This window comes from Pinus tabuliformis, chromosome 5_1 (genome assembly GCF_031772625.1).
Source record: "Pinus tabuliformis cultivar Carrire ecotype Pingquan chromosome 5_1, CPIR1, whole genome shotgun sequence".
Classification (NCBI taxonomy): Eukaryota; Viridiplantae; Streptophyta; class Pinopsida; order Pinales; family Pinaceae; genus Pinus; species Pinus tabuliformis.
Window position 1 is genome coordinate 559,596,234 of NC_142305.1, and position 27,411 is coordinate 559,623,644.

The following is a 27,411-nucleotide window of genomic DNA, read 5'->3' on the forward strand; positions in this document are numbered from 1 at the left end:
AGCCTCTGAGTGTGTGCACGTGACAATGTGTAAGTGAGTTGAACCAATCGATGACAATTTTTTAGTCTCCAAATATCTTAATCCAGTTACAGTTCTTCTCAAGTGCAAAGATGAGGAGTGATCTGAGACTCTTAAGTTCTGGATAATTGTTGTGCCATGGCAAAACCCCATATTTAGTTTATAATAATGATTGTCAGAGAGATATAACATAGCTCCTCCCCCACAGCTAATTTCTTGAGTAAATCCGTCAAAGTATGCCCATGGGAAGGATTTGTCAATGTCTTCAAGTGAAATGTTTTGAGTCTGATTCTTGGGTTCCTCTTTAGGGATCAAAATGAAAAGGGCCTCTAGATTGGTGCATATGATGTTCAAAAGGATGAGGGTATCTTGGAATATAAATTTGTTCCTAGCTAAACATATGCCCCAAGAAATTAAGAGAGGGAGGTTGCATATTTTCTATCTGTGTGCGGAGCGCCATGGAGATTTCCAAGAAGATATGAATTTTCCCCCCCGCCATCTCCTAGTAATGTCAAAAGAAATGTAAATTTGATGCCAAACTAGCTGGGTCACTAGACACGACAGGAATAGGTGGTCTATGGATTCATATTGTTCCTTACAGAGGGAACATTGATAAGGGCCATGGATTGATCTATTCAGTAGGTGCTTTGTTGGTTAATAGGCACCACATGAACAATCTTGTTTTGGGAGGTGCCTTTGATTTCCAGAGGGGTCACCAGCACCACTCGGCAATCTCAGGTTCATGCTCAGAAACTATGAAAGAGTATCCATCCTTGGGGATGTGTTGACCACAGTGTTACTGGGAATAGTGTCTATGCAGAGCTGCTAATCCCACTAAGGGTGGTAGCTACCTTAGAAACAAACAAACTAAAACTACTTTTGTTTTCCTTTATGAGAGATAGATGAGAGAAGAATAAAGGAGACCAACCTCTGTCTTGCGCTTGGTTCCTTGCTCGATTCCTCTCTCTTCTAATAGTCCTTTGCTACTTACTTTCTTGTGTACCCAGCTCCACAGAGTACCTGTAGAATCAAAGCAGCATAACACTATACGAGAACATAGATATATTATCATAAGCAATATAGGATCAGATGTATATTAACCACACAAATGCATAAAACATTAATCATACAAGCATGTGGAGGAAAACTTGAATAGCTTTATTGATAATCAAGAAAGAGCCAAGAGAATTACAACCAATTGTCCCGGCCCAGCATCATCCTCTCAGCAAGAAGCCCTTCTTCACCTCATGAAAATCTTAGATCACCCAACACTATGATATTGTCTCAAGAAACCAACAGCACTTCCTTACAAGATACGAAATTCCAGCCTCTGGATCTCTGGGATGAGGGATCCATATATAGATGTCTGCAAGGGAGGTGAGTCAGCTTTTGAGATTTGATTAGTGTCTCCCCTCTAATAGTTCTTGATTCCACTTGGAGATTGATGATCTCTTACTCATCCCTGGTCAAATTCAGAGAGGCAAGTGTCACAGGAGAAGTTTCTGGAAGATTCCATGCTTCTCCACCTTGCGTATTGACCCTGCTATTTGTCCCTTCTCGCCCATCGCACCCCATAGAAGGTCTTTTTGACATGCAATGCACCTACTGTGTGTATTTAGGTGGTATACAACGTACTTTGCCTATGGAGCAGGTGAAATGGTCCATTTTTTACCAGTTCTAAGTAGTTTTTCATGGAGAACTTCTGGGAGATGCTGTAATTAGTTGACCTTGTTCTTCTAGGGGTTGGAACAACACCTTTAGGGACTTAGTAGCCCTTGGTTTATGGACATTTATGCTTGGGTTTGCAATGCCCAGAAATGTCTATAACAGTTTCCCCCTAAAGTATGAGGTCGTTAATCTTTTGATGTCAGGTGAAATGCTTTATCATGAGGATCCGAAGTTTTTTCGAGCTGGGAGATGACCTGTAATAAGAAACAATACAATACATTATCTTAATTTTATTTTCATGATCTAGCTGAGGCGGGCATTCCCATGCTCAACTTTATAAATTCATTTTCATGTACATAGGAGAGACAATCGTCTGAGTGTAGACTGATGATTCTGGTAGAGCCATCATCCCTTAGATTGGATGATTATCTGTGTAGCAATGATGTAAATTTTATGTCTTTATTTTCCTGAATATATATCGCAGCCCAGATGGATGAAACTAGATTCGGGGTCTTCAATTTCGTTCAATCTTCACTCAATGTACAAGTCGATCCATGTGAGAGATGTTCTGGAGTCGAACATGGAAAGACATCGCCTGATTACCAACCAATGATGTAAGTTGTTAACAGGCGCGAGAGGAATCACCGATAATGATAATGATCCTCAAGGTACTACAGTACAATTCACGTGGTGTGAATAAGGGACTTGGCGTCGAACACCACGTAAAATCTTTCGGTCGAAGGCCATTGATGTAAACCTGTCGTTGGAAGTGAAAAACTTGCCATTGAGGCATGCAAGATTCAAAGTACTGAAAGGGTTGTTCCTAGATCGACTTCTTGGATAAGGAGCTGATGTCGAAAAGAAGGGATCTGTCATAGGAGGGCCTTAGTGAATTCCACATCAATGACATGGAACGGAGTAAATGATTTTAATGGAGGTGAAAACAATCTGGTGATATATAGTTTAGGGTGGCGGTCATGAAAGAATGGAGCGAAAATGTATTATAGTGGGTGAGACACAGGTGAATTCTTTGAGTGACTTCTCTTGAACATATTGGCGACACTGACATGATGGATTGGTAGCATTAACCCCAAATGTGGATGGTGTGATGGAACCATGGTGATGTGACCAGTGAATGGAACAACCCAACCCGACTCGGATGCGGAGTGAAAGAGTCATGTTCAAGAGCGACTTGCTACCAACAAAGTTTCTTCAAGTTTTCTTCCCAATTTTTCCCCAGCCATTGCTGACCAGTACCTCTTTATTTTTGTCAAGCTTGAGGAGGATAACATATGGTTGTTCTATAATTTTCCCTTCGGGCAAACCCATCGCTATGTTTTAATGAGCCTAGCGATAGTGAAACTTGTTCTTGTCTGTTATGGACAAGTTTGTCGCTATTAGGTTTTAACGAGTTTAACGACAAAGATAACTCGGTCCTTTTCAATTTTAGAGAGTCTGAAAAGGAACGTAAAGGAAACTCCAAAATCCTTTTTCGTCATCTAATCCCTTAAGTCCGAAAAAGTATAAAATAATACGAAAGGGATGAATTTTCGGTAATTTTAACGAGCCGAACAAGACAAGCACTCGATCTTTTTGTGTAATAATCCCTCAGGTCCAAAAATATTAAAATCTAAAGGAGGGATAGCACTTCTGGTCACTTTAACGAGCTGGAGAGGCCAATAGCTCGGCAATCTTTTCATATTTTACGAGTCAGTTGAAAAGAGCTTAAAGGAGACTCATTTTTTGAGGAACAAGTGATAGATTCGGGTAGAAGCTGATTCCAGGTAATGTTTGGAATTTTCCAATCATGGCAGTGTCACAAGGATGGCTAACAAGATCACTCTTCGCAGCTATTCCTCAAAAGGGGTAAACAATCAAGTGGAGGTGAATGATCCGCCAATACATAGTGGAGGTGATGATGAGAACACGACCAAGGCTTCAAAGGCTAAAGTAATACATTCACGATGGTTATTTACGGGAAATTGGTTCATTTTTTAATGAGCTTAAATGCTAGGGGAAACACTTGCTCACTGCTTATGTTTATTTTTTAACGAGATTGAATTCCGCGATAAAACTGCTCGAGGCGGGTTTATTTTTTAACGAGCTTGAACCCTGCAGTAACACTGCTCGTGATAAGTTTGCATGCCTCTAGCATAATAACGCAAATCGAGGTGCATGCCCCCTAAGCTTCATTGCATTCAACTCGGTGGTTGGAATGAAGGTTTACCTTCGAGATCTTCGAAAGACTCAACTTTGATTTTACGAGATCATAATCAAAGACTCGATTTGGAAAGGGAGTCGTTTCATTTTTTAATGAGGTCGACACAGTAAAAGAACTATCCTCATGACTCCTTGTTTCATTTTTTAACGAGGTCGACACGAGATAAGAACCATCCTCGAAATCCATCGTATTTACAGTATTTGATAGAAAATAAAAAACTGAAGGATGATTAAGGTCATTGGAATAATCTTCGTTGTAATCTGGGATATGGGAACGATGGTGGTAATCTTCCCATGGTACCTCCCCTAACATCATTGACTGAATGATTCCTTTGTCTCTAGAATGTACATGCGACCAAGGATCTGAAGAGGTACCATATTCCTTAGACCTATCTATCCAAACACTCAATGAGCATTGATTTGGGTTTGCCCCCCGGGCCAAGAAAATTGATTGCTACAATATTTCTAAAATGGTGATGATCCATGCTGACAAAACGTTTAGGAATCTTCCGAATCCATTAGATATAGAAGATTTCATATTGTAGGTTTCCACTGTGGCCACTTCCACCAGATTACTCAGAGGCGGTAGGGAAAAAGTACCCATTAAGGCAGGGTCTTTTAGGAGACCTACTCTGATATTTTGAAGCGAATGATTGCTTCCATGGATCATTGGAATGCTTCCCGTAACTTGTGAACTGTTGGGGAGAAATGTTTGTTGGTCGACGATTGTAATTCCTTCTTGAAAGGGAAATGAAATCTTCCTGAAGTAGGTCGACACAACTGCGGCCATGGCATATATCCAGGGGCTTCCCAGTAGGATGTTGTAATCGAGGTTTCTGTCGATTACTTCAACATCAATTTCTACTGTTTTGCCCCCTAGTTCAACTTGGAAGTTACTTAAAATCCCGTATGGAGTGTATGATCGTCCATCAAATGCTTTTAACATTGTTGATGATCACGACAAGGGTGGTGAGCCTAAATTTTTCCAGCAACTCATCGACATAATACATGTAGATGCCCCCTCATCAATAATCATTCAATGAACAGTTTTGTTGAGGGATTTCACTTGAATAAGGAAAGCTAGTTGAGCTGGTAACTGAGGGTCATATCCTTTGTGATTAAAGGATACAAGATTGGAATCCGTTGGGTCAATCCCACCTATTACTGATAATAGATCCTGCTTTTGGGAGAGGCAATTTTGCGGTACCTCAAGTGTCGACGTAGTGGACGGTGATTGGGCCAGGTCCTCTACTATATTATAATTCTGTGCTACTTTGGCACGAGGATTAAATTTCGATTTTTGTACTACTCCCTTTGGCGGCTTTATCGTTAGCTCAGGAATGATGGGTGGCACAACTTCAGTCAAAGTTGTTGTCAAACTACTAGGTTGATCATTATCCTTTTTGTTCAACATCTGTGGATTACTGTAATATTTATTCCTTGACGATATCAAAGCATCATTTTGTTGCTTCGAAACAGACAAAATTAGCACTTGGGATGGGGAAGCATTATTACTAGCAACCAGATCTGTTCCTGGATTCAGAAACGGATCTGTCAATACCGCCGAGGTTTTTGAATTCTTGAAGAATTTCTTAAGCTCAGCTCTATGTGGACAATCGCTCGTCCAATGATCCTCATCACATATAAAGCATGGATGAATCAGTTTCCTATTTCCAGAGGGGTTTGCAGAATATTTTTTAGGAGACGACTCTTCCTATTTTTTCTTCTTCCTTTTCTTTTTCTTCTTGCCCCTTGGTTGCTTGGTTTCTTTGCCTTTGTTAGTAGACACGACATTTACTTCCGAGGCGAGAAGTTCTTCTTTTGCATTTTGATTGGAAATCTTACGGGCCTTTTTAGATGTAGCCTTTGTCGATTTCGTGTCTGTCGTACCAATCACACCATCATCGGCATGAGAGTCATTGTTCGATTTAGGAGGAGGAGGGACGGAAAATTCTGGTCTGGGAGCGTTAGGTATTTTATCGTAGAGAATGCCATACTGAGTATAAATCAAGTCTAAATATTGCGCATGAGAAATCACTTGCTCTTCAGTGACGACTCCTCCTTTTGCCACATCTTCTGTAATGGAAGGTAACAATGACTTAATAAACCATTCAGCTAAAAGCTGATCAGGAACATATGTTTTTATCCTTCTACGACGATGTCACCACTCATGAATATGATCGGATATGTGAGTGGTTGTTGTTTGTTTGAAATTGGTAAGAAGTTTTGTTCCCGTTTCGTACCTTATCGGTAACTGAAAACGGGTTAAAAAGGTTGTGGCTAGGGTACTGAAGTTGTCAAACGAAGCTTTAGGTAATTCGATATACCATTTTTCTGTTGGACCAGTTAACGTCCTCTGAAAAAGGCGAAGCCTAATCGAATCATCGTTAAAGGTGTTTGATGAACACCACGGATGAAATGTCATCACATGATTCGATGGGTCTTCACCCGGATTTCCATTAAATTTAGGAGTATCTGACGGAAGTTTATGCAGAATCGCTGGCCACCAAGGGGCGTAAGAAATTGGATCATTCGTCAGCCGGTTTAGATCTGGTAATTCTAGAGTTGCTACAAAGGGCAACTGTTGATTTAGGTTAGGCGAAGCATACCCAGGATAAGATGGAATCACTTGAGCAGTGGGTCTTTGCATACCAGCATAATGTATTTGATGCTGGTAACTTTGATAAGGTTGATGGGAATAACCATTATAATATGGTTGTTGATAACCGCTTTGGAAATGCGATTTCCCATTACTTACAAAGACTTGTTGCTTAGGTCCTTGATATTACTGCTGGAATGGCGGTTGTTGAGATTGAACTAGCCATGGTTGTTGGACCATTTGCTGTGGTCCAATACTGGATGATTGACCAAGATGAGGAGTCATAGTACTTGTTTGAGCCTGAATCACTCCAATTAAGGAGGCACTAACCTGAGGTTGTGATTGAGTCATTGAGACAAGAGGCTGTCCAAAATTTTAGGAACAAGGCCTTGTTTGATCAGCGCACCTGTAAGACAGTGAAACTGAAATGCAACGCACCTACTACACTCGGGAAGTGTGCTGCATTTGAAGTTCACAGAACAGATAGTGCGCTGGACCAGGGACGAGACTTTGATTAGATTCTGGGTCATAGTTTGCAGTTCAGTTCAGGGATTTAGGCCAAGCAAGTGGTAATCAGTAAATCAATCACAAGGGTAGATCTAAGGAGGTTACTAGAGCCACCACGAGGGTAATTAGAAAGCTTGTAAATCAATTGTTTAATTCGTAAACAAAACTCGGAGATTGACTGAAGCAGCATTGATCTACTTTGCACTTGCATAGAAAATGGAGTTCGAAGGCTAGCTGGCTTGACTTCAGGCTCCGTCTGTAAGTTTATAAAGTAAATAAATGTATATGAACAAACAATCTACTCGCTCCCCAGCGGAGTCACCATTTTGTTACCGGGAATAGTGTCTATGCAGAGCTACTAATCCCACTAAGGCTGATAGCTACCTCAGAAACAAACAAACTAAAACTACTTTCATTTTCCTTTATGAGAGATAGATGAGAGAAGAATAAAGGAGATCAACCTTTGTCTTGTGCTTGGTTCCTTGCTCGATTCCTCTCTCTTCTTATAGTCCTTTGATACTTGCTTTCTTGTGTACCCAGCGTCATAGAGTACTATAGAATCAAAGCAGCATAACACTATACGAGAACATAGATCTATTATCATAAGCAATATAGGATCAGATGTATATTAACCACACAAATGCATAAAACATTAATCATACAAGCATGTGGAGGAAAACTTGAATAGCTTTATTGATAATCAAGAAAGAGCCAAGAGAATTACAACCAATTTTTCCGACCCAGCATCATCCTCTCAGCAAGAAGCCCTTCTTCACCTCATGAAAAGCTTAGATCACCCAACACTATGATATTGTCTCAAGAAACCAACAGCACTTCCTTACAAGATATGAAATTCCAGCCTCTGGATCTCTGGGATGAGGGATCCATATATAGATGTCTGCAAGGGAGGTGAGTCAGCTTTTGAGATTTGATTAGTGTCTCCCCTCTAACAGTTCTTGATTCCGCTTGGATATTGATGATCTCTTACTCATCCCTAGTCGAATTCAGAGAGGCAAGTGTCACAGGAGAAGTTTCTGGAAGATTCCATGCTTCTCCACCTTGCGGATTGACCCTGCCATTTGTACCTTCTCACCCATCGCACCCCATAGAAGGGATTTTTGACATGCAACGCACCTACTATGTGTATTTAGGTGGGATGCAATGCACTTTGCCTATGGAGCAGGTCAAATGGCCAGTTTTGACCAGTTCTGAGTAGTTTTTCATGGAGAACTTCTGGGAGATGCTATAATTAGTTGACCTTGTGCTTCTAGGGTTGGAACAACACCTTTAGGGACTTAGGATCCCTTGGTTTATGGAAATTTATGCTTGGTGTTGCAGTGCCCAAAAATGTCTATAACACACAGGGAGAAGCTTCCCACATTAATTCATCCTCGCATTCTATAATTCTGACATGGGACTCTTTGAGAGCTCCAATATATTTGTTCCAATCATTTGTCCAGTTTTCTGGGATCATGAGATCATGTGCCGATTTCAAAGCTTGTGAAAGCTAAGTTGTATTTCCTTCATCTGTAATCTAGGATAGATATCTTATGCCAGTAGAATCAAGGAACTGCTTGAGGTCAAAAGGAAGGATTTGGGCATTCCTACAACCTGACCAAGCACTATGGCCAATAAATACTTGTTCTCCTGATCCGATTTGTGAGGCTAACCCTTTTTTAATAACTAATATTGATTGTGTGATTTCTTTCCAAATGGTGGAGACTTAAGGTCTATTCCTTATGGGGCTACGAATCCATTCAAGTATTGATTGGGGATAAATGTACTTGTGATATACCACCTCTTTCCATAAACTAGTGGTTCAGAGTATCTACCAACCCATTTTCTGTGCAACTTCTTTTTCCAAACAGTTTAGATCCTTTAATCCCAAACCACCTCATTTTTTGGGTTTTTTTATACGCTCCCATTTAACCCAAGTAAAATTCATGCCATAATGATTTCCTCTCCATAAAAATCTATGGCATACTTGTTGTATTTTGTAGGTGATACATTTAGGGATCCAAGCCAACGCCATCCAATATACTGGTATGGATTCTAATATTGATTTAATGAGAACTAATCTACCTGCTCGAGATAGCCATCACTACTGTCATATGTTAATACGATGCTCGATTTTTTCTATCAACCAAGTCCAATCCGCTATATTGTAATTTTTTAGCTTTAGTTTGTATCCCAGGTACTTGATTCCCTCCTCTAGGTCGAGATGTTTGTATTGAAATTGGTGCAAGGCATATATTCATTCATTGAGAGATGAATTTATAGTCATAATGGAAGACTTGCTGTGATTCGAAGTCATTCTAGTAGCTTTGCAAAAAAGAGATAGAATTTGCATGAAATTTGTGGAATCTCTAATGGACCCATAAAGAAAGATAAGGACATCGTCAAAAAATAATAGATGCGAAAGAAAAATAACATCAGTCATTTTAACCCCATGTAAATATTCGGACAATCAAGAAGTGGAATGAGCCTACTAAGACCTTCCATGATCAGAAGGAATAGTAGGGGAGATAAATTACAACCTTATCTAAGTCTCCTCTTAGCATGAAAGAAATTGGAAGTAGCTCCATTGATGAGAATGTTGTAAGAAGCAAATGTGATACATCACATGATCCAGTTAATGAATAAGTGAAGGAAGCTGATGTGGGTTAGGATTAAGTGTAGGTAGGTCTAGCTGGCCCGATCAAAATCTTTGGACAGGTCAATTTTGAGGATGATGCTTTTGAGGCTCTTGAGTTTGACAGAGTGGAGGCCTTCTTGTGCAGTGCCTATGGCTTCATGTATCTATCTATGGTTAAGGAAAGAAAATTGTTATTTAGAGATATGATGGGAGAAGATAGGTTTAATATCATTGGGAATTATTTTGGAGATGATTTTGTAGACATAATTGCATATGGATATAAGTCGATAGTCATAAGAAATCATAAGAAATCAGGGGGTTGTCAAATTTAGGGATGAGAGCAATAAAAGTCGAATTGAATCCCTTGTACATATCTCCAGATAGTCTATAGTCTTCGGTTGCCAAGGGAAGGTATTGGTCAATTAGTTCAAAGAAGTTAAGATAGAATTTGATGGGCGAGCCATCCATTCCCGAACTTTTGTATTTTTTGAACCTTTTAGAACTACATTAGTTTCCCCCAAAGTGACAGGTTTGTTAAAGTTCTCCAAGTCGCCATCTTCCACAAACCAAGGCACTGTTCTGGCAATGTGGAGAACCTATGATATGGTTGCTTCTTGAGGAACTCTAAATAAATGACTAAAGTGTTTGATACCCATGTCTTCTAGTTCACTGAAAGTAGAGGCCTCATTTCCAGCTTGATCTCTTAGTGTCCATGTGGTGTTGGTTATCTTCCTCCCCCTCACACATTACTAAAAGAACTTTGTATTCTCATTGTTATAGACATTTTTGTGCCTTACAGCTTTAAGCATGAAATGTCCATAATCCAAGGGATCCAAAGTCCCTAAAAGTGTTGTTCCTACCCCTAAAGGAACAAGGTTAACCAATGACAGCTTCTCCCAGAAATTCTCCACCAGAAACTACTCAGAACTTGTCAAATCAGGATCAATTCAGATGCTCCACTAGCTACCTGCGTTGCAAAGCACCCCAGTACACTAGCTAGGTGCGTTGCAACGCAGGTGAATGCACTACCAAGGTGCGCTGAGCGGGAAATGACAAATGGCAGTGACATTCCGCGAGGTGGAAAGACAATGGAATCTTCCAGAATCTTCCTCCATGACACTTGCCTCACTGAATTCGACCAGTGATGAGTAAGAGGCTCTCAGTCTCCAAGTGGAAGCAAGAAGTGACAGAGAGAAGCCACAAGTCAAAACATAAGCTGACTCATCTTCTTTGCTTACATCTATATATGGATCCCTCATCCCAGAGATCCAAGAGGCTGGAATTTTGTACTTTGCAGAGAATTGTTGTTGGTTTTGAGATTGAGATTAGTGCATTGGGTGATTTATGCTTTGTTGGAGGTGAGGAAGGGATTCCTTTGCTGGGAGGTAGATGCTGGATCGGGACTCACTTGGTTGTATCTCCTCTTGGACTTTCTTATTATATCAATAAAACTATTTGAGTTTCTCCTACATGCTTGTGTATCAATGATGTTTTGTTATATTTGCATGTTTAGCTTAAATCTGATCCTAAGCTATTTATGAATGTAAATCTATGTCTTTGTGTAGTTTTCCTCTTCTGTGATCTTGCAGGAACTTGGTGAAGCTGGGCGAGTAAGAGAGCAGGCAGCGGGAAGCGAACAAAGAGGAGAGCGATTGGATCAACAAACTAGCGCAAGACACAGGTTAGTTACATCCTTCCTCTTCGTTTACATTTCATAAAGAAGAATACGAAAATAGTTTTCCTTGTTTGTTGCTAAGGCACTGTCACACCTTAGAGTGGGATAGGGGCATTCTGAATAGATACTTTTCCCAACAACAAAATGGCGACTCCACTGGGGATCGTGTCTAATTAGTTTATTTGTGTTTCTCTTGCTGTTTGTTTCATAGACTTAGAAGTAGCAATCGAACTGCATTTGCCATTTTCAAATGCAAAGTAGACACCTGCTACTTCGATCCATTCACTGGATCTGTTTATGATTTGAATAGTGGATTCACAGATGATCTGATTGCCCTTTGTGATAGCTCTTAGTCCTCCTTTAAATCATCCCTCTGATTGTACCTTACTGATTGCTTTTACTCGGCCAAAAACCATAGATTAAACTACAAACCGTGACCCAGAACCCGGATAGAAGTCTCGTTTCTGCCCCAGCGCAGGCTCTGTGAAGAGACTCTGCATTTCAACGCAGGTCCCGAGAGGGCTACCTGCGCTGCAATTCAGTTTCTCTGTGCAACAGGTGCGCTGATCAGCCTTTGCCTTGTGCAGCTGAGGTTCTTTGCTCTGTTTTGTCCAGTTTTGATCTCTATTTTTGCAGCCTGTGACCAGTGTAGGTACCTATCTGAAAACCCCTTTTCTCTGCCTTAATTCTGCCTCCTTTGTACAAAAAGACTGTATTTGTTTTTATGTATTTGTTACGTCATTTACAGTTTCCCATTGCAAAAGTAAACTGATCATACTGTCGCCCTTAGATCTAGATCTATCGTAAGTGTCGTTTTGATCTTAGGAGAAAGTTTATTTGCTGTTGACAGTTGATTGCACTTTTACTTTTGCCCTTTGGTTTGAATTTGTGAATTTCTAGTGTCGAAACAAGTGTTTACTTCAAAATCATAAAGTGTCGTAATCGTCTCTACCTTTTTGATTTCGAAAAGAAGCTTGTTTGTGTTTTTCACTTGAAATCGAATTCAAATTTGTACAACAACTTTCTTTTTAGGCATCAATATTAAGAAAGTGAAAAACAAATACATGCATATGTGCATTTGCATTTTGACAGTTTGTATGGCTTGATTTAGGAAAAGTGCATTTACAGTGTGCTCTTTTCTCTTTGAGAAAAGATTGTGTCTTTCTTTTCCCCTTGTAGCTAGGATTTTCATTGTTGAAAAGAGATAAAAGCTTGCTTATCATCTTTAGACTGCATTTAGGAATTACATCTACATCTTGTGGTGATCCAAAAAGGAAAACTTCTAAGAAAGATCAACCTAAAATAAATTGAATGAATCTAACAACGCTTTGGAACTTAACGCACAACATAGAGGTCTAGGCTAGAGACGTGTTCCGGCGTCATAAAACCTGGTAATTGTCGATGAGTGGTTGGGTGATTCCTCCACGGTGAGTCGATAGCTGCCAGTACGGACTTGTGCTCCCACGTACCGTCGAGTATATATTGGGAGACCCCTATAGGCTTAAAACCTTTTATCCATAGGAAGCCGTGTCGGCCGCCCTACTGATCGCAATGCACCGAACACAGCATTCGGGAAGATTGACTGCCGTACCGTAAAATGTATTCTGCAGTTTTGTGATTGGTTTGGTACACCCTCTACCTAGATCTCCAGAGCAGTCCCTTTCGTTCCTTTTCAGACTCCTTAACGGAAAAGGTCCATCTGAGCACTTGTCACTTCAGGCTCATTAAAAATCGAAGGAGACTAGAGTCATCTTTTGTTTTTTCTCGACTCTTTAAAATTGAAAAAACAAGTTGTGTCTAAAGCGTCTAAAAATTTATTTTAAACGGAATATTCATCACCCTTTTCCTACGTTGATCTTTAGGTTGAGAAAATGGAGTCTACCAACCAAGGAATTCCCCTTGGTGGAAATCCTAGTCCCTTCTCCTCTTGGGGAGATGTTGGTGCACCCCATATGGCCACATTGTCGCTTCCAGGACTGACAATTGGCTTGCCAGTCTGGCTCTTCTCAACCAATGTCGTTCAGAACACCACTATTCCTGAACAATCGAATCGACAATTAGACGAATCCAGAGTTACCCACCAACCTTCTACTTCCTCTAATTCTTCTTCTCCTCCTTCCTCTTCGCTTGATGGGGCTAGCAAAGCCAAAAGTCAAGTTCCTAAGGAGAAGAAGGGAAAGAAGAAGAAAGAGAAGAAGAAGAAGGAGCCAAAGGCGAATGGAGGGAAACAAATGTCGTCTAACGAAAATCCACACACTGCACTGACCAGGCCTAAATCGCCATGTGTCATTTGCAAGGGAGACCACTTTCACAGAGATTGTCCTTGCATCCCCCGGATACTAAGGGACTGGTCTCCCCATTTGCACAATCTGGTGTCGTCAACCTCTGGTGATCATGTTCAAAGCACACCGTCAACTAGCGAAAGTGAAGCCCCAGGACAAAAAGGGAAAGCTAGATTTCCCTGTAGACTGTGCGAAGGCGATCATGCCCTCCACCGTTGTCCCTTCTTAGACGAAGCTAAAAGAGTTTTGGATGATCGTCCGGTTTCACCATTACGACTTCCTCCTGGATATAATAAACTCTTGCCGAGTCCTTCGTTAGTTGAGAATCCAGCTGGCCCGCTCAGGTGGTCAGCTGAAGCATCTATCATTGAGGATAAACCATCTGAATCCATACCAGACGAAAGTCAAAAGGTCGAGGCGGCAGTTGACCCAGTATTGCCTTCAGAGGTTTTATCTTCGAATGATACAGTCACTGAAGAGAACAAGGATGACACCGTCCAAATTCTCTTCATCAACACAGACTCCGACGAACAAGGGGGCAATCTACCCATTCCTTTACCGCAGGAAGGAAGTTCGTCAGAGCCGTACCCAGCCGTCTACTCGGTCCCACCTCCAAGCAACCTAGTTGTCTCCTGCGACTGGAATCAACTAGGCAGACCCCGTTTACTAGCAAGCATACCATTCAGAATTATCGTCCAAATATATATAATGGTCATGGCTGGTACCATCATTGATGAAGGGGCTTCTGTGAGTATCCTTTCCTCTACTGCTTGGAAAGCGCTTGGTTCGCCATCGCTTTTGCCTGAGATGAGAAATCTGACAGGCTTTGATAAAGGAACCAGTCGACCTTTAGGGATCCTTCCCAATGTGCCTATAACATTGAGAGGGAAGACAGTTCAAATGAACGTAATGGTCGTTCAAGGACCCTTAGATTATAACCTACTCCTTGGACGAGACTATATTTATTGCATGGGAGCCATCATCTCCTCACTCTTTAGAGTAATGTGTTTTCCGCACGAAGGAAGAGTGGTCAAGCTCGTGGACCAGCTTTCATTTCCTGGATCACGCATAGCAAATAGTCATATACCATCCCTAAATGGTCTCTTCACGCAAGAAATGTCTCAACCCACTGTCCGTCCTCCTGATGAGCGCGAGTAATTCGGAGGGGTATGACTGGAACCCAGGGGGCATGCATCCTGGTCTGCTTCGGCAGAAAAACTTCGGGTATAGGGTAGGTTTCCGCGGGAGAATATGACTAGTCTGTACCCCGTCCGTGATTGGAAGAGGGGTTATTCTAGAATAAGATTCTCTTGTTAAAGTTATGTGAATCGGCGGGCGTCGTCATTCACCTTTGTTTATCTTGGTAGACATCGCCGAAGAAGTGTTTCGTTTGCTGCGCGAATGAGGCAATCTTTGGTAACCTGAAAGAGGTAGGCCTTTCCTGATAGAACAAATGTTTTGTCTGCAAATTGAGGGGTAACCTTGAAATCGTATTTTATACCTGGGGGCATGCAAACCTTTTGGAGTGCAAGCAAGGGGCGGCTATTTATTTTTTAAATTTTTAGGTCCTCCCTTTAAACCCGTAGGCTAACCCTTTAAACTCGTAGGATTAGTCGTTTCCGAACTTGCATAACGAAAGGATGCGGGGCAAAGCTTTGTAAGGCGCAAGCTCCATAAAAAATGGCATCTTATATGAGACATTCTTATCATATGACTGGATTAATCGAGTAGTTTTAGCACATAGTTCATGCTCGTTAAAAAATAAACATAAGACCGAGCAAGTGTTTCAATCCGCATTTAAGCTCGTTAAAAAATGAGCTATCCTCCGGTAAATAACCACCGTGAATGTAACATTATTAGCCATTAAAGCCTTGGTCATGTTTGCACCGTCACCTCCACTTTTCCATTGGCCGATCATTCACCTCCATTTGATTGTTTACCCTTTTTGGGGAATAGCTGCGAAGAGTGATTTCACTAGCCATCCTTGTGACACTGCCGTGATTGGAAAATTCCAAACCTTACCTGGAATCAGCTGCTACCCATTCTATCACTCGTTCCTCAAAAGACGAGTCTTCTTTAAGCTCTTTTCATCTGACTCGTAAAATATGAAAAGATTGCTGAGTTTTGGCCTTCCAGCTCGTTAAAGCGACCGGAAGTGCTATCCCTCCTCTAGATTTTAATCTTTTTGGACCTGAGGGATTATTGCACAAAAAGATCGAGCGCTTGTTTTGTTCGGATCGTTAAAACTATCGAAAATTCATCCCTTCTGTATTATTTTATACTTTTTCGGACTTAAGGGATTAGATGACGAAAAAGGAACTCCGGAGTTAACTTTACGTACCTTTTCAGACTCTCTAAAAATGAAAAGGACCGAGTTATCTTTGTCGTTAGACTCATTAAAAACATTAATAGCGACAAACTTGTCTTTAGACGAGAACGAGTTTCACTATCGCTAGGCTCGTTAAAACATAGCGATGGGTTTGCCCGAAGGGCAAATTATAGAACAAGCATATGTTATCCTCCTCAAGCCTGACAAAAATAAAGAGGTACTGGTCAGCAATGACTGGGGAAAAATTGGGAAAAAATCAAAGAATCTTTGTTGGTAGCAAGTCGCTCTTGAACATGACACTTCCACTCCGTGCCTGAGTCGGGTTGGGCTGTTTCATTCACCAGTCACATCACCATGGTCTCGCCATACCATCCACTTTTGGGGTAAATGCTACCAATCCATCATATAAGTGTCGCCGACATGTTCAAGAGAAGTCATCCAGAGAAGTCACCCGTGTCCCATCCACTACCATACATTATACTTCATTCTTTCATGACCGCCACCCTGAACCATATATCATCAGATCGTTTTCACCTCCATCAAAATCATTTGCTCCGTTCCGTGTCATTGATGTGGGATTCATTAAGGCCCTCCTTTGACGGATCACTTCTTGTCGACATCAGCTCATTATCCAAGAAGTTGATCTAGGAACACCCCTTCATTACTTTGAAGCTTGCATGCCTCAATGGCAAGTTTCTCACTTCCAGCGACAGGTATACATCAATGACCTTCCACCGAAAGATTTTGTGTGGTGTTCGACGCCAAGTCCTTTATTCACACCACGTGAATTGTACTGCAGTACCTTGAGGGTCATCATCATTATCGGTGATTCCTCTCGCGCTTGTTAACAGTTTACATCATTGGCTGGTAATCAACCGATGTCTTTCCATGTTCGACTTCAAAACATTTCTCACATGGATCGACTTGTACTTCGAGTGAAGATCGGACGAGATTGAAGACCCCGGATCTAGTTTCATCCATCCGGGCTGCGATATATATTTAGGAAAAATAAAAACATTGACATGTACAGCATTGCAGCACAGATAATCATCCTACCAAAAGGATGATGACTTCATCAGAATCATCAGTCTACCATCAGACGATTGTCTGTCCTATGTACATAAAAATGAATTTATAAAGCTGAGCATGGGAATGCCTGCCTCAGCTAGATCATGAAAATAGTATGAAGATGATGTATTGTATTGTATCTTATTACAGGTCTCCTCCCAGCATTGAAAGAACTTAGGATCCTCCTAATAAAGCATTTCACCCGATAAACGGCCTCATACTTTAGGGGGCAACTGTTATAGACATTTTTGTGCCTTACAGCTTTAAGCATGAAATGTCCATAATCCAAGGGATCCAAAGTCCCTAAAAGTGTTGTTCCTACCCCTAAAGGAACAAAGTCAACCAATGACAGCTTCTCCCAGAAATTCTCCACCAGAAACTACTCAGAACTAGTCAAATCAGGATCAATTCAGATGCTCCACTAGCTGCCTGCGTTGCAAAGCACCCCAGTACACTAGCTAGGTGCGTTGCAATGCAGGTGAATGCACTACCAAGGTGCGCTGAGTGGGAAATGACAAATGGCAGTGACATTCCGCGAGGTGGAAAGACAATGGAAGCTTCCAGAATCTTCCTCCATGACACTTGCCTCACTGAATTCGACCAGTGATGAGTAAGAGGCTCTCAGTCTCCAAGTGGAAGCAAGAACTGACAGAGAGAAGCCACAAGTCAAAACATAAGCTGACTCATCTTCTCTACTTACATCTATATATGGATCCCTCATCCCAGAGATCCAAGAGGCTGGAATTTTGTACTTTGCAGAGAATTGTTGTTGGTTTTGAGATTGAGATTAGTGCATTAGGTGATTTATGCTTTGTTGGAGGTGAGGAAGGGATTCCTTTGCTGGGAGGTAGATGTTGGATCGGGACTCACTTGGTTGTATCTCCTCTTGGACTTTCTTATTATATCAATAAAACTATTTGAGTTTCTCCTACATGCTTGTGTATCAATGATGTTTTGTTATATTTGCATGTTTAGCTTAAATCTGATCCTAAGCTATTTATGAATGTAAATCTATGTCTTTGTGTAGTTTTCCTCTTCTGTGATCTTGCAGGAACTTGGTGAAGCTGGGCGAGTAAGAGAGCAAGCAGCGGGAAGCGAACAAAGAGGAGAGCGATTGGATCAACAAACTAGCGCAAGACACAGGTTAGTTACATCCTTCCTCTTCGTTTACATTTCATAAAGAAGAATACGAAAATAGTTTTCCTTGTTTGTTGCTAAGGCACTGTCACACCTTAGAGTGGGATAGGGGCGTTCTGAATAGATACTTTTCCCAAAAACACTCATCCCCTTCTTGGAGCCATATGGCTCTACTTTGTAATCTCCATGCTTCCTCTTTTTGTCTTAATAGTCTAATATTTTCAGCTTCTAGTCTTGTTAGATGATTTTTTTGAAAATAATACTGAGACAGGGGCTGAATCAGTATTTAGAGTTCAATAATATTTCATTTCCCAAACAGATTTATATATACTACTTCAGTGAAGTGAACTTGCATGTACACGCTACTATGACTATAAAAACCAGTGTATATCCAGAGAACTTAAGATTTAGACAATATATCATGTGTAGATATTTAATCAATGCGTCAGTAGCTTATTATATAGTAACTGTGTGTAGTAAAGACATAATAAACTATCACACATAAGCAACACACATGAACACCAAGATTTAAGCTAGAAACCCAATGCGGGAGAAAAACCACCTGTTGTTGTTGTTGTCTTTGTCTTCTTTTAATATAAATAATATTTGTTTACAATCTTGTACTGGTGTAGACTCATACCAGTACGTAGGCACCCACCTGTAGAAGGCTACAACCTTCTCTCATTTTCTAGCTTCTACTTGAATGGAGATACAAACCCCTAGCTCTTGCACTAGCCAATGTGTTTACTAGTACATAGGCGCCAACCTACAGAAGTCTATGACCTTCTCTCTTCCTCCACTGATTCGAACTTAAACAAGAACACAACAACTTACAAACAAAATCATAAACCCAGAGATGTGGCAGAAAAACACTTCATTTCATTAATGGAAAAATATTGAACTATGCTTACAAACAGAATGGAAATAAGATAGCTCGAGCGATGTTAGCTTATCTCTAAGGAGAGATGTGGTCGCTACATGCCTCTGAACTATGTTACAATGAGGATCAAAGGCCTATTTATTATTGAGAAACTATGGAAAACCCTAAACATCCAAAAACCTAACCCTAGGAGATGAAGCACCAAAACTGAGGGCCCCGTTTGGGTAAATTGGTACATCAACTTCCCGAGGTCGTAACTTTGGCATATGATCTCCATTTGGCTATCATAATGCCTCGTTTCGAAGTTATCAAAGAGAAGGCTGAAATTAAATTAGCAGACTGATTTGGGATGTTTCTGGTCTTTCCATTTTCCTTAAAAACATCTTTAGGGCCTCACAACAGCTCCGAAAGTTCAGGACCCGAAACACTGCCAAAAATAGTAAACTGTGCTACAATGAAGGAAACTGAAAAAATGAAAAAGACATTGTTGGGGGTCCAAGTGGAATAGGCAGGTGGCCACCAATATCCACCTAGATCGTCCCTCCCCCTTAGGAAGCAATGGTCCCCATTGTGTTGAGTGCCTCAATGAGATGGGCAAACTTCTACTAAACTTGGTCCCTGGTGAGCCACTTGCCTTGGTGAAGGCATTGACCAGCTTTGACAACCCGATATAGTTGGATATTTTGTTGGTGAGTTCTCTTGATCCATGTGTCCATGATCCGATCAGTGGTGACATGTTCCATGCATTCTAGGTTTAGCTTTGTTGGTGTGAGTTGTTCTACAATGTCAAATGTGTCCAACAATGGTGGGAAGTATTGCCGAAGGCAATCTACATTGACCAGTGGGTGCAGACTAAGGAATGGTGGGATGTTGAGCTCGACGGCATTGTCACCAACGACCTTGGTAATGGTGTATGGCCCATATCAGAGCGAGCGAATCTTACGGTAGGGCCCAGCAAGGTGTTATTTCTGCAAATGAAGCCAAAATTTGTCTCCCACCTAGAACTTGTGCGGCACTTGATGTTGATCATGGAACTTCTTGAACTTAGCAATGGACATGTCCAATATATCATTAGACCTATCCAATATATCATGGACCTGTCCAATATATCGAACTGCACGTGAGCCGATTCTACCTAAGTGGCTGTAAATGGTATGGTCACATCAATGGGGCATAATCGTTGAAATCCTAGCCTTACTTGAAAGGGGTTGTGGCCTATTGAGTTGTGGAGAGCTCTATTGTAGCTATGTTGGACATAGGGGAGACTTTCATCCCATGTGCGTGGATGCTTCAATATGTACATGCGCAGAATGTGTATGATCATTTTATTGACAACCTCTGTTTGGCCATCAGTTTGGGGAAGGAAGGTTGTGGACTTAGTGAGTTTTGTATCCAGCATCAATGATAGACTTGACCAAAATGCACTCAGGAATCTGTTGTCCCGATCTAAGATAATGGACCGTGGGATCCCAAAGTGTACCCACACTCGCTCAAAGAAGAGCTTAGCAGTGGCCTCTGCTAAGATGCTCTTCTTGCAGGCCGCCATGATGGCCATCATAGAGAATCTGTCGACGACCATAAAAATGCAATCATTGTCGTGCTTAGTAGAAAGAAGTCCCAACATATAATCCATGTAGACAGATTCCCAAGGCTAGCTAGGAGTAGGTAGAGGAGTATACAAGCCTTGCTTCTTGATTTTTGGTTTGGAAATGGTGCAGGCGATGCAGGATCTGATGTACTTCCCAACATCTTGATGAAGTTTCGGCAAATAAAAATACTTCTGCAATACCGCCACTATTTTCTCTACTCCGAAATGTCCAGTGACCTGACTGTAGTACACCTCCCAAATCATCTTGGCATGCTCACTTGAAGGAACAAATATGTGTCCCAAGTGGCATAATAGTGTGTCCTAAAGGTGCAATTTGGAACTTCCTTCCCTTCCAGGAAGGTCTGGTATATGCTGTCGAATTATAGATTGCTCTTGTTTTAAACATGCGGCCACCCCGACATCTCATGCCCACAGGAGTTGAGCACCAGTGTTCTGCTAAGGCAATCAATGACATTATTGGTGTTGCCCTTCTTATACTTAATGTTCAAATGGAGCTTTTGTAGATAGGTGGACCATTTATGATGATGATCGTTGTGCAACTTCCCTTGTGTCTATATGAACTGTAGAGGCTGGTGATCTATGTGGATGACTGCTTCCATTGCCAGAATGTAATGCTTCCATTGACGACAGGCCTACACAATGGAATACATTTCTTTGTCGTAAGTGGGGTATTTTCAGAGTGTGTCTAAAAGTGCCTCAATGTGGTAAGCCACTAGATTAAGAACTACCCCAATAGCATAGTCAGAGGCATCTGTCTCAATATCAAATAGTTGTTGCAGGTTTGATAATGTGAGCACTGGTGTAGAACAAAGGCGATTCTTCAACACGGAGAATGCTCAATGTTGGATGTCCGACCAAATCTTTCACTCCACCCTTGGTGACTTCACTTAAAGGCCAACCGATATGACACAACCCTAATACAAACCTGTGGTAGAAATTGGAAAGACCTAATGACTTGTAGCTTGGATGGGTCCACATGTACACCGTCCTCATCAATGATGTACCCCATATATTGAACCTAGGTTAGGCCAAAGCTGCATTTCTCCAAGTTAGCACACAGCTTGTGTTGTCGAAGGGTTTGAAGGACCTATCGAATATGGTGGAGGTGTTCTTCCCAACTTTGGCTGAAGATCAAGATGTCATCTAGATACACCACCACAAATGCATTGGTGAAGGGCTGCAAGATGTCGTCCATTAGTCTCATGAAGGTTGCAAGGGCATTCATCAATTTTAATGATATCACCAACCATTCAAAAACACCCTCCTTGGATTTGAAGGCAGTCTTCCACACATCAGAGGGTTCAATAGGCACCTGGTGATAACTTGACTTCAAGTCAATCTTTCTGAAATATTTGGCCCCCTTGAGCTAGTCCAGAAGGTCATCAATCCACGGGATTGGGTACCTATTCTAGATAGTGATCTTGTTCAGCGCCCGATAGTCAATACAGAGTCTATAGGTCCCATCCTTCTTCTGTGCCAATACAATCGGGCTCCCACAGGGTGATGAGCTTGGCCTGATGTGCCCTTTACATAGCAGTTCTTGAATCTACCTCTTGATCTCATCATTCTCCAAAGCATAGTGTCGATAGATCGATCCATTGGGTAGCGGTGCACTCGAGATCAAATCAATTGAGTGATTGACCTGATAGTGTAGAGGTACCTCTGTGGGTGAGCCAAAAATGTCCCTATACTCCTTCATGGCCTTGTCAATCTATTTATGCTGTGTAGAGGAGCCCTACCTGGAAGTCGTGGCCACAACCTTCTTCTTCCCTTAGGGGCGAATCATAACGAAAATGAATTTCCTGGTCTAGGAAATGATCTTACTGCATTTCTTTGCAGTGATCAAAGAGACGACAATAGGCGAGGCTACCTCTAGTATCCTGTACAACTTATTAGCCAAAGTAATAATCACAGACTGAGGTCTAGACTCATATACAACATGTCACTTCCATAAGTATGGTTGTCCTAACAATACATCAGAAAATTCATGAAGAGCAAGGTCACACAATACCTCACCTATGAATGTCTTGATGCTAGAGGGAAGGTGACACTATTGGCTGATGCAGAGATCTCGTCCTTGGCAAAGCCACCCAATGGTGTATGGATGTGGATGTGTTGTAGTCTTTAGGCCTAGCCACTTCATGACTTCTACTAAAATGAGGTTCTTTTGGCTCCCGCTATCAATAATGAATTGCAACAGAGAACCCTTCACCCACATCTGTGAGTGGAAGAGGCATTCCCGCTCCTCAGGATCCTTAGGCTCAATTTTCTGGATCTTTAGGGTGGCCACGGTGGCACTGGGCTCCACATCAATTATTTGCTTCCCTTTTTCAGTCCCCTTATCAGGTTCGGATTCAGATTTGGAACCTGCCTCTGATTTGGAAGCCTTCAATTCGGCCACTAGTGACTACTTGGCCCAACACTCACTTGTATTGTGACTGGAGCTCTTATGGAACTCACACCATTTTCCTGTGTCCTTCTTCGTCTTTGTGGTGTTTTTCTTTGCTTGTGGCTTCGGCGGGTTGTCTTGGGTAGCCTCACCTTAGCTTGGTCCCTTGTTCTGTGGCTTGGGGATGCCTTTTCCTTGCTTTGTGTTCACAGATCCAAACTCCTGCTTCTTCTATTTAAACTTCTACTCAATCTTGACAGCATACCAATACGCCATCTTGAGTGAGGAAATGTCCAGGAACTCCATTTCATCCTAGATGTACTTGTGTAGATAGCCGCAGTACTTGAGCACCAAATGTCACTCAGTGTCCTTGATATCCAGCTTTGTACGAGGTGTATGTAAAGTATTTGTGAACTCTGGCACATCTTGGTCCCTTCCCTGCCGTAGCATGGTCCACCTTATGTATTTATCTTCATAGCTCCCAACGGGGTAATACTGTTCCTTGATGGTGTCTCAGAAAGAATTCCAAGTAGGTGAAACTGAAAAACATGAAGTTTCACTCTCGCCCTTTTGTTCACAGTAGGTTTCCCACCAGTACTTGACGTGTGGAGAAGCTTTGAGAAGTGCGAACGTAATATTTTCCTCATTGGAAAAGTCATGAACTAAAAAAAATCCTTCCAATAGATTTAAACATTTATCTACGACGTCTACATCTGTCAAGCCTTCGAATATGGGAATATCAAAGTTAACTTGTACCTTAAAAGGAGTGGCACTTCCAAAGTGGTTGTTCGATGAATATGCATTGCCTGTGGGTATCCGTTGAAGGATTTGGGCAAATTTATCCATCACCGCGTCCCTCTCTCACTTGAGAGCTTCTTTGAGCAACATTTTGAAAGGATCTCTTGCCAGCTTGTCTTTATTTTCTTCCACCATAGGAGGTCGTCGGGTTTTGCGAGCTTAATCTTGCAATGGTTCAACTAGATTGAGCCCTCATTCCTTATACCCTCATCTCGTTGGGGACATGAAAAGAAAAAAAAAGAAAGAGCAAACCGCTCTGATACCACTGATCTGAACTTAAATAGGAACGCAACAACTTACATATATAATCATAAACACAAACATGCAGCAGAAAAAGACTTCATTTCATTAATGGAAAATATTGAACTATGCTTATAAACATAATGGAAATAACATAGCTTGGGCGATGTTAGCTTATCTCTGAGGAGAGATGTGGCAGCTACATGCCTTTGAATTGTGTTACAATGAGGCTTAAAGGCCTATTTATTATTGAGACACAATGGAAAACCCTAAACTTCCAAAAACCTAACCCTAGGAGATGAAGTGCCAAAATTGAGGGCCCCGTTTAGGTAGATTGGTACATCAACTTCCTAGGGTTGTAACTTTGGCATACGATCTCTGTTTGGCTATCATAATACCTCGTTTTGAGGATACAAAAGAGAAGGTCGAAAATAAACCAACAAGCCAATTTGGGATGTTGTCAGCCTCTCCGTTTTCTCTAAAAATGTCATTTAGGGCCTCAAGACGACTCCAAAAGTTCAAGACCCGAAAAACTACCAAGAATAGTAAACTTCGCTACAATTAAGGAAACTGAAAAACAGAAAGAGATAGTGTTGGGGGTCCAAGTGGAATAGGTAGGTGGCCACCAATATCCACTTGGATCATCCAAGGACCACGTTTCATTAATTTTCAAACTGGATGCTCCTAGTACACAACAATACAAATGAAGGTCTCGTTTCATAAAATTATCATTCTGGACCCATCAGAAACATTGAAACTCAAACTTCCTCAACCAACAATCAGTTAATCTGAAAAATCAGATCATTGTCACCAGAATACTGTGTTGAACCCAAAAACCTACATCATCATTTAGAACCAACTGCAACTTGAAAAATCATAAATCAGAATGCATACACTACTTTACTGAACCCAACCTACATGTATACACTACTTCCTTTATCAAAACCTATGTATACCTTCAAAACTACTAAAACATAAAACTTTCTGAATCAAGTTTATACCAACCAGCAATATACTGAACATCTATTGTCAATTTAAAAAGCTCTTATATAGGAAGTAGCAGAGACAACCCTTCTCACTTAAACAATCAATCAATCATACACCAAACTCCTTATGCTTTTAGATTTACATTCAGATCTAAGATGATTTCATTGACAGACAACAGTAAAACAGTAGAACTGATCAGATAGATCAGTCATTTTTGAAGAATAGGATTTTCTTTTGTATATGCCACTTGGAAGAGTTGAAATTGGATGTATATGTGCCTTTACTGAGGCGAACCAACATATAGATCTACAAATATTAACTCAAAACTTTGCAGCTATTCTAGACTTTAGACATACCTAGATCATGACATTTAAAGAATAAAATAGGTGTACGCAATCAGATCTAACCTAGCCAAAATCATATCATTCAATGATAAGTCATTTTAGATCTCATGATCCTAATCCAACATTGAATATAAGGTGCACAAAATATTTCAGATCATATCACAAACAAAATCCCTGCAACATAACATATAATTCAGATAGAAGTATTCATAAGAAACCCTTTCACTTGCACACCTTGGCCTTTTGATCTTTCCCTCCTTAAGTGGTTTTTGGTCTTTCTTAATACTTCGGACCAAAACCACTTAGTACCTATGGTATTCTTAGACGGGATTAAATAGTCATTACTCCACTCAATATTGTGGGCTAATACCATGGTATTGACCCATGGTATTGTTTACTCTTCAATTTTCTTGATTTTCCAACATATACCCGCTTTTCTTCTTGTGAAAGTGCATGTATACATATACGCTCTTTTTGTTCTATGAACCAGTGTGTGTACAATGTTTTGACTAAGTGGACCTGCATATACATCTTAAACTGCTTTATACCATCCTTTTCCTTCAACTTCTTTATTCTGATTAGTAGTCCTTAGTTCCATCTTCCTGTTCTTCTGTACCAATGCCCTGTTGTCTCTGAATAGACCTGTTACACTAAGAGTTTCTTTTTATCAAAACTGAACTGACCTGTGAGTGAGTTGCCATCAAGGACAACACTTGTATCATAATTCCACCAATATCCCCGTTTCGACTTGATGGAAACCATGTTGGTGTTTATTACTACAAGCTATAGAAATTGTTAGAGATATCAAGCAATACGAAAATACTCTCCCCCTTTGACATCAAGGGAAAAGCATAGAAGATACTCTCCCCCTTTGATATACATTATGTTGACCATGCTCCCCCTGAGTAGATGCAGAGTCTGCAGAGGTATGTTTCAAAATAGTAACATGACTCTATAACTCAACTAAGTGAGTATGACATCCCTAAGACCAATGACTCATACATACATCAATCACCCAACCAAGTGGGGATATACCAATTGTTTATACATGACTGAAATATAGAAAATGTTACATCATCCATCCCATGAATAGAGGGGATACAAATTGCATCATCCATCCCATGAATAGAGGGGATACAAATTACATCATCTATCCCATGAATAGAGGGGATACAAATTACATCATATGTCCAATAGGACTTATTCAAACATAAACTATGACAAAAGGAGACATATCACACCCTAGATCTTTACATGACTTATGAAACAAAAAATACCTGGAAGCATAGATGAACTCAGTAACCATAATGCAATCAATGCAAAATTTGAGTGAAGGCTAATGCTCCCCCTAAGCCTGTGCTACCTGTGCATTGTCAACAAGTCATTCATCAAAGCATCTTTGTCAATCAGATAAAAATCAATGAACAAAGCATATCGTCAGACTGTAATCATCAATATCAAACTAAGCACCCATATCAGAGCCTGACCCACTATTTTTCTATCAAAAAAACCTATACACTTCTACAGCCACTGAAACCCACATATATACGTGACTATACTTCATGAAACCCGCATGTATGGACCTTCTTCTGAAAAAAGGGATTTAGCAGTAGGATGATGCATCGGCTTGGTGAATATATCAGCAACCTGTTCTTTGGAGGGGACATACTCCAATTTAACCTTTTGTTCAAGCATTTTTTCTCGTAGAAAATGGTAGTTAATGGGTATGTGCTTGGTATTGGAGTGCATGACTGGATTTTTCAAAATACTGATGGTACTTGTATTATCACATGGAATGAAGATGGGTGGAGTACATGCTATCTGAATGTCTTGCAATGTTTGCATCATCCAAATAAGTTGTGTGCAACAAGATGCAACAGCCACATATTCTACTTCAACTATAGATAAGGATATCGAACTTCGTTTCTTCTTGAACCAAGACACTAAGGGTGAACCCATATATAATACTCCTCCACTAGTGCTCTTTCGATCATCAACACTTCCTACCCAATCTTCATATGTATAT